The sequence below is a fragment of the Oncorhynchus gorbuscha genome, unplaced genomic scaffold, assembly GCF_021184085.1.
Source record: "Oncorhynchus gorbuscha isolate QuinsamMale2020 ecotype Even-year unplaced genomic scaffold, OgorEven_v1.0 Un_scaffold_2145, whole genome shotgun sequence".
Classification (NCBI taxonomy): Eukaryota; Metazoa; Chordata; class Actinopteri; order Salmoniformes; family Salmonidae; genus Oncorhynchus; species Oncorhynchus gorbuscha.
Genome location: NW_025746729.1, coordinates 66,116 through 75,560, shown reverse-complemented (window position 1 = coordinate 75,560; position 9,445 = coordinate 66,116).

The window sequence follows — 9,445 nt, the reverse complement described above, 5'->3', positions numbered from 1 at the left end:
AAAATTATATCTGACTTCCTGTTGTTTGCAGCTATCTGTTGAATGTGACTGTTGCTGGATTTGATTGTAGTTTGTATTGATACCCCAGAGGAAATCTAAAATAGGGGTTTAGGATTTGATTGTAGTTTGTATTGATACCCCAGAGGAAACAGTTGACCCAGTTGGCTCCTGGGAAACAAATGTCATTCCAACGTCATTAACAGGTTATTCACTTCAATCAATGAATATATTATATTTGATAAAGATATGTTTGACTCTGGTTTAATATGGTTGACTGACACTGTTAAAAATATACAACACCACAATGGAATGTAGATTAGATAGAGGACCAACATGCTCAGAAATATCACATGCTGATACAGAAATATAAAATATAGAAAGAAACCAGCCCCTAATTTTACTACGGATCTATATAATTCTATTTATTCTACTCTGTGACAAGGGAACCACTTGTGCTCTGTTGTGTAATATACAGCAATTCTGCTGTTGTCTTCAACATGTCTGTGCTGTTGATGTGAATTTATGTGTTTCGTTGATTAATTATGTTCCGTTTTTTTCTATTTCAATATTGTACGGCTCTTAGAACAAAGAACAATGTAATTATTTTTGTTACATGGAATGAAAACACTTATTGATGTTGAAATGATCTGGGTTGGTGTATTTTGTTTGTCCGTCTTGTAGGTGCATAGCAGCGAATCGGAAGGACACTACCACACACACGCACATGCACGCACGCACACACACACACACACACGCACACACACACACACACACACACACACACACACACACACACACACACACACACACACACACACACACACACACACACACACACACACACACACACACACACACACACACACACACACACACACACACACACGCACACAACAACACAACCCAAAGAGTATGAGTCACTGTCTGGTGATGTCAGAGTGACGCTGTAATGTCATCCTCCATGGCGTTCTCATGGTAACCAGGCTGTGGCCAGAACGCGGGTAGACTTATGGACACACACATACATCCGTAGTCTAATGACTAAGGAAATTAATTTTGTCCCTCCTATCTGAAAGCTGTCATTTGGTTAACTGGCCAGTAATAGATAAATCATTGAAAATAATGAAATGAGACAAGGAGAGGAGAAGGTAAATCCCTGTCCAGGATTGTCAGATATGTCACACCAGATCCACTGCAGTATTAGACGTTTATCCAGGTCCCCAGGACGTCAGGAGATGCCTTCAATGTGGTTCACTAAGGGCAACGTGAGTGTCCCGGGGCATCCTGGGGCGTTGTGGACGAGGATAAAAGAAGGGCTTGAATCGTGAGCTACGGCTCCTAGTATTATGGTTTCTATCCCAAGCCTTAACCCTGACCTTAACCAGTCTGAATGAATGCTTAAACTTAACCCTGACCTTAACCAGTCTGAATGAATGCCCTAAACTTAACCCTGACCTTAACCAGTCCGAATTAATGCCCTAAACTTAACCCTGACCTTAACCAGTCCGAATTAATGCCCTAAACTTAACCCTGACCTTAACCAGTCCGAATGAATGCTTAAACTTAACCCTGACCTTAACCAGTCCGAATGAATGCCCTAACCTTAACCCTGACCTTAACCAGTCCGAATTAATGCCCTAAACTTAACCCTGACCTTAACCAGTCCGAATTAATGCCCTAAACTTAACCCTGACCTTAACCAGTCATAATGAATGCCCTAAATTAATGCCCTAAGTTTAGGGCATTCATTCAGACTGGTTAAGGTCAGGGTTAAGGTTAGGCATTCATTCTGACTGGTTAAACCCTGACCTTAACCAGTCAGAATTAAAAACGAAACTTTACAATCAAGTTTTTTCTGTTTGAGCCATATGTCACCTTAAGTCTTAACCAGTTGTTTGGAAAACAACATCGATTATTATATTATATTCGGAAGGCTCATACGACATAAGAGTCATTTCACTCTTTAAAAAATATATATTTATAGACTACTGCAGAGACAATTGCCAGCCAATTTACAGCAGAGAAACATTTTATATTTGTAGGGTATTATTCTTGGCCTCCTCAGAAGTTTGAGTGAGGGAGAAAAAGAGACAGTGAGATTGAGAAGAGAAAGGGAGAGAGGGAGAGGGAGATAGAGAGAGAGAGAAAAGGGGTTGGATGGGAGTTTAGAATGGATTGAAAGAGAGGATAGGAGATTAGAATGGAGAGAGAGAGAGAGAGAGAGGGGATAGGTGATTAGAATGGAGAAAGAGAGAGGATAGGAGATTAGAATGGAGAGAGAGAGAGGATAGGAGATTAGAATGGAGAGAAATAGAGGATAGGAGATTAGAATGGAGAGAAATAGAGGATAGGAGATTAGAATGGAGAGAGAGAGAGGATAGGAGATTAGAATGGAGGGATAGAGAGAAAAAGAGAGGATTCTTGATTGGAATGGAGAGAAAAAGAGAGGATAGGAGATTAGAATCATTGGATAGAGAGAAAAAGAGAGGATAGGAGATTAGAATCATTGGATAGAGAGAAAGAGAGAGAATGGGAGATTAGAATGGATGGATAGAGTGAAAAAGAGAGGATAGGAGATTAGAATGGATGGATAGAGAGAAAAGGAGAGGATAGGAGATTAGAATGGATGGATAGAGAGAAAAAGAGAGAATGGGAGATTAGAATGGATGGATAGAGAGAAAGAGAGAGGATAGGAGATTAGAATGGATGGATAGAGTGAAAAGGAGAGGATAGGAGATTAGAATGGATGGATAGAGAGAAAAAGAGAGAATGGGAGATTAGAATGGATGGATAGAGAGAAAGAGAGAGGACAGGAAATTAGAATGGATGGATAGAGAGAATTAGAATTAGAATAGATGCAGTAGTTGGAGGGTTACCTTGTCTTAATGACTGTGTGTAGGAAAATTTGCTTTCTATCCGTCCCCCAATATGCTTGAGGAGAGTGGAAAATCAAACCAGGAAGTGGCTGCCGCTCTTATAGAAGCCACTTCCAGGTTTGATTTTCCTTGGGGTTTCACCTGCAATATCAGTTCTGTTATTCTCACAGACAATATTTTGACAGTTTTGGAAACTTTAGAGTGTTTCCTATCCTAATCTGTCAATTATATGCATATTCTAGCATCTGGTCCTGAGAAATAGGCCGTTTACATTGGGAACGTTATTTTTCCAAACATAAAAATACTGCCCCTAGCTTCAAGAGGTTAATGTCCTGTTGGTAGGATATACGTGCTTTCAGTTCGTCCCATTTATTTTCCAGCGATTGAACATTAGCTAACAGTACTGGTGGCAAAGGCAGTTTAGACACTCATAGTCTGATCCTCACAAGGCACCCCGATCTCTTTCTGTGAAATCTCTGTTTCTTTCTCCAGCGAATGTCGGGGTGAGGGCCTGTTTGGGTGTTTGGAGTTTATCCTTTCTGTGTGACTCATTAAAGAAAAAAAAGGAGCACCTATGTGAGAATGTTATTCATTGACTACAGCTCAGCGTTCAACACCATAGTTCCCTCAAAGCTCATCACTACGCTAAGGACCCTGGGACTAAACACCTCCCTCTGCAACTGTATCCTGAACTTCCCGACGGGCTGCCCCCTGGTGGTAAGGGTAGGTAACGAACAAATCCACCACATATCAACACAGGGGCTCCTCCTTCTGTAGCTCAGTTGGTAGAGCATGGCGCTTGTAATGCCAGGGTAGTGGGTTCGATTCCCGGGACCACCCATACGTAGAATGTATGCACACATGACTGTAAGTCGCTTTGGATAAAAGCGTCTGCTAAATGGCATATATTATTATTATTATAACATCATCATTAAGTTTGCCGATGACACCACACCAATGGGTAGGCCTGATCACCGACAACAATGACACAGCCTGTAGGGAGGAGGTCAGAGACCTGGCCATGTGGTGCCAGGACAACAACCTCTCCCTGTAGTGCTGTAGTGGAGCAGCTTGAGAGCTTCAAGTTCCTTGGTGTCCACATCACCAACAAACTAATGTTGTGACGTTGTATTAGTTAATATGACGACTGTTGCTCATCAAATTATTAAACGTTTCTAATTGTGTGATTAACTGAATCATGCAATTATTAACTCATTAGCCTGGGCATCATGGGAAAATACGTTTTTATTGAGTTTCTATTTCCCAAATTAACTCTAAGAATATCAGAATCTCGATTTTACAACAGCCGCTAATTAATCAGTTACCTCTAACAATCTCGTTCTGAACATCGTATAATCTGGGAATCTGCACGGACCCGGGTCTCACCAATGAGTTCATACCACACCAATCTTAGTTGAGTATTTATTTACTAGAAAGCTAAAATGATGATAAAAGATACACATACACAAAAACACATTCTAGGCTATTGATTAGAACTTAGTATAACGGGCCAACACACTATGGCGCGTGTTACCCAAAATGGGGATTTAAAATATACATTTGGGTGAATTTGTCAGCTATGCTTATTCTAACCCTAGCCTTGCCCCAAACTGCAGCTCTTATGGGTCAGAATGTAATTATGTAATTACGTGGGAAGGTCTCTGTGGATTCTCCGCGTGGACCGCCCAGGCTGATCAATGACACACTTCTCCGGCGCACTTCTCTGGTCGTCCTCACGATGTCAGTGTTGTTTTGGTTTAGGAGTCTGTTCCCTTGCCCTTGTTCTGGAAGGGCTCTTCTGAGGACAGACAGCTCTGTAGCTCAGAGCTCACAGCGTAGGAATGAAACAGTGTAGATACCACGATTCGATGGGAAATGGAGGCTAGGTGGTTCGACTTGAATTCACCCGCTTATACACAGCTACTCATCCGTAGCTTGGGTAGAAAAATATTTATTTGTCTTCAAACTTGCGTTGGTTTTTGGGTTCGTTGACATTTTAGACCTCGGCTGCAGCTTGGGTCACGTAGTCTCATCTGTAAATTCTTCACACGCAGGTTTTATACCCTCGGGTCAGAAGTGGGCGTAACCGATTTTAGGGCAATTTCTGGGCGTACCAAGTTAAGAGCAAGGTCTAGGTTTTACTCAAATCAAATTTTAGACAACTAACTTCACATTTCATCTTTACCAAAACATTCCCTTTGATTTGGACATTTTCCACACAACGTACAATGTATAAACATCAAACATATACTAGGAAAACTCTTCACGTTACAATGTTTTAGTAATAACGTCATCTATTAACCTTTACTAACAAAACAAAAATGACGTACATTTTCATATTCCATCTAGCGTCATGACCGATTGCATTCCAGAGAGAATACTACAGATATCAAGAAAGCAAAGTCAGTTAATTATTTACAAGTTTATCCAACACTTTTGATTAACAGGTCAAAATATAAATTGGCCTATAACAGTTATGATCAGTTTGATCTTTAAATAAAGAATGAACCGTGGACCCCTTCCAAGCAATGGGAACCTCCCCAGAAAGGAGAGACAGGTAAAACGTTTGAAGATAGGCTTTGCGATTGTCACGTGTGCTCCCTCTCCAGCCTCTAGGTCACCAGGCTGCTCATTATGGCGCACACCTGTCACCATAGTTACGGGTACCGGCGCGACATCAGACTCACCTGGACTTTCATCACTTCCCCTTATTACCTTCCCTATATATATCACTCTCTTTGGTTCCTTCCCTATATATATCACTCCCTTTGGTTCCTTCCCTATATATATCACTCCCTTTGGTTCCTTCCCTATATATATCACTCTCTTTGGTTTCTTCCCTATATATATATCACTCTCTTTGGTTCCTTCCCTAGGGATTATTTCTTCTGTTTCAGTTTCATGTCTGTGCGTTGTTCGTGTTTCTAGTTTTGTATTATGTTGTGTTAATTTATTAAAACACTCACTCCCTGAACTTGCTTCCTGACTCTCAGCACACATCGTTATGGCGATGATAAGGGGCAGCATACTTAAAGAAGAATGGGATGTAAACCATCTGACCCAAATGTTTTTTTGAGGTCAAATTTAAGGAGCTCCTCCACCTCAGAGACTGCCTGCAGGGAGAAACTTTGTAGCAAGGCAGAGGGAACCAGGGGGTGGGCAGTGGTGGTCAATGAGGCATGACTGAGTCAAATAGGAATCCTGACTTAATGAAGTGGTGATTAAAGAGCTCAGCCATGTGCTTCTTGTCAGTAAAAAAACATTATTAACATTAATGGAATGGGCAGCTGTGAAGAGGAGGATTTATTCTGTTTTCCAGAGCGTCTTGGAGTAAGACCCACAGAGAGAGAACTGCGCCTTATTAAAGCAACAAACTTTGGCCTTCCGGGTAGCCTGAGCCCACTTATTTCTCCTTTGCCTGAACAAGAGCCCGTCAGCCTGAGTATGCATGTGCCGAGCTTTTTAAAAACTTTTTCTGCCAATGATATGCATATCTTATCTTCTGGGGATGAGTAGCAGGCAGTTGAATTTGGGCATGCATTTCATTCGGAAGTGAAAATACTGCCCCCTGTCACCAAAATACTGCCCCCTGTCACCAAAATACTGCCCCCTGTCACCAAAATACTGCCCCCTGTCACCAAGAAGTTATTAAAGGTCCCCAAAGCACACACATCCCTGGGATGTTGTCTCCACCTTTTTGCCCTTCATGCTTTTGTCTGTGCCTAACAATGTTTGTACCGTGCGTGTACTGCTACCTTGTTGTGTACTACTTCCATGTTGTGTTGTTAGGTGTCTTAGGTGTCTCTTTATGTAGTGTTGTGGTGTCTCTCTTGTCGTCATGTGCGTTTCGTCCTACATTTATCCTTTGCCAAGATATTCCATCCACCTGACAGGTGTGGCATAACAAGAAGCCGATTAAACAGCATGATCATTACACAGTTGCACCTTGTGCTGGGGCCACAACGACACAGAGCGAGCGTTCAAATGTCATGTTGACCGCAGGAATGAGCCAATCAGAGAGAATTGAATGTACATTTTTCTACCATCAGCCACCTCCAACGTTGTTTTAGAGAATTTGTCAGTACGTCCTACTGGCCTCACAACCACAGACCATGTGTAATCTTAGCCGTTATTTATCCGGACCCATTAACCCATCAATCTTCGTGAAGAGAATTCAAAGCCCTTTCCATCTAATTATAGTTCAAGATTATTTCAGCACAACTGTCACGCCCTGGCCTTAGTATTTTGTGTTTTCTTTATTATTTTGGTCAGGCCAGGGTGTGACATGGGTATTTATGTTGTGTGTTGTGTCTAGGGGTTTTTGTAGGTTATGGGATTGTTGTTTAGTATAGTAGTCTAGGTAAGTCTATAGTTGCCTAGAATGGTTCTCAATCAGAGGCAGGTGTTTATCGTTGTCTCTGATTGGGAACCATATTTAGGCAGCCATATTCTTTGGTTGTGTTGTGGGTGATTGTTCCTGTCTCTGTGTTTGGGGGGCTGTTTCGGTTTTTCACGTTGATTGTTTTTGTATATTGTTCGTGGTTTCATCTTTAGTAAAGATATTTACAAATAACCACGCTGCATTTTGGTCCTCCTCTCTTTCAACGGAAGAAAACCTTAACAACTAATCCCATGTGTACCGTATGTGCTGCATTCCCACTGCTATCCGGGCGTATCTGGGTGTTTGTTGGCCAGTTTCGTTCTCAGAAGATGTGGTGGAGGACAAGACCAAATACACTGAAATCACCTCTAACTGCCAATGTTTTTTTGGCCTACCAATCTTTACAAGATCCCTCGAATCTGTACACCCATCCAGGTGTGTATTTATGTCTGTCAATGCACACACCCGTTTGATTGTATCTACAAACACAACCTCAGTCCCTATGGTGTGTATTTGTGGGAAAGTAGGTGAGATGTCAGTGGGAGGCAATGTGCGTGTGTGTGCGAGAGAGAGAGAGAGAGAGAGAGAGAGAGAGAGAGAGAGAGAGAGAGAGAGAGAGAGAGAGAGAGAGAGAGAGACATAAATATATATATATATATAGAGAGAGAGATACAGAGAAAGGGCTTTGGGCTAAACAGCCAGACAACAGCAGCATGCTCAGGACAGCATGTGGCCTGTTAACTGAAATAACTATTAGACACACACACACTCCTCCATCCCCTCACCACCCCCCTCCTCCACCTCACCACCCTCTCCAAACCCTCAATACCCCCCCACCACCCCCTTAGGAGTGTGGTATCATTAGCACGTCGAATAGAGGATAGTTCTACATACCTGATACAGGAACAGAGGAGAGTTCAGAGGAACAGAGTTCTACATACCTGATACAGGAACAGAACAGAGGAACAGAGGAGAGTTCCACATACCTGATACAGGAACAGAGGAGAGTTCTACATACCTGATACAGGAACAGAGGAGAGTTCCACATACCTGATACAGGAACAGAGGAGAGTTCCACATACCTGATACAGGAACAGAGGAGGGTTCCACATACCTGATACAGGAACAGAGGAGAGTTCCACATACCTGATACAGGAACAGAGGAGAGTTCCACATACCTGATACAGGAACAGAGGAGAGTTCCACATACCTGATACAGGAACAGAGGAGAGTTCCACATACCTGATACAGGAACAGAGAGTTGGGATATATTATATTATTTATATCATAAACATTGAGTGCCTAAATACAAGCCATAAACTATGAGCATGGAGGATGTTGTGAAATAATTATCTTCGACAGTTGAAGGACAGACACAGTATCATATGTAGGACACAGGGAAACTTTACTTGATGTAATATGGCAACAGACACTTTGTTTGTGGAAGTGTATCTGTGTAACAGGAAATCATTCAAGAATGTGAAACACTTAGATTGAATAGGTGACATGAGTGCAAGTCATCTCTGAAGAAAACACCTGACAATAGTAATATCTCACGCAGTCGTCTCCACAACCCATTAAAGTTTTTTTTTAAAGACGACCATAATGTTTTTCAATCTCTGCGTTTCCAATCATGCTTTCCTATATAGTGCACTACTTTAGACCAGAGCCCTATTCCCTATATAGTGCACTACTTTAGACCAGAGCCCTATTCCCTATATAGTGCACTACTTTAGACCAGAGCCCTATTCCCTATATAGTGCACTACTTCAGACCAGAGCCCTATTCCCTATATAGTGCACTACTTCATACCAGAGCCCTATTCCCTATATAGTGCACTACTTCATACCAGAGCCCTATTCCCTATATAGTGCACTACTTCATACCAGAGCCCTATTCCCTATGTAGTGCATTATTTCATACCAGAGCCCTATTCCCTATATAGTGCACTACTTCATACCAGAGCCCTATTCCCTATATAGTGCACTATTTCATACCAGAGCCCTATTCCCTATATAGTGCACTATTTCATACCAGAGCCCTATTCCCTATATAGTGCACTACTTCATACCAGAGCCCTATTCCCTATATAGTGCACTATTTCAGAGCCCTATTCCCTATATAGTGCACTACTTCATACCAGAGCCCTATTCCCTATATAGTGCACTACTTCATACCAGAGCCCTAT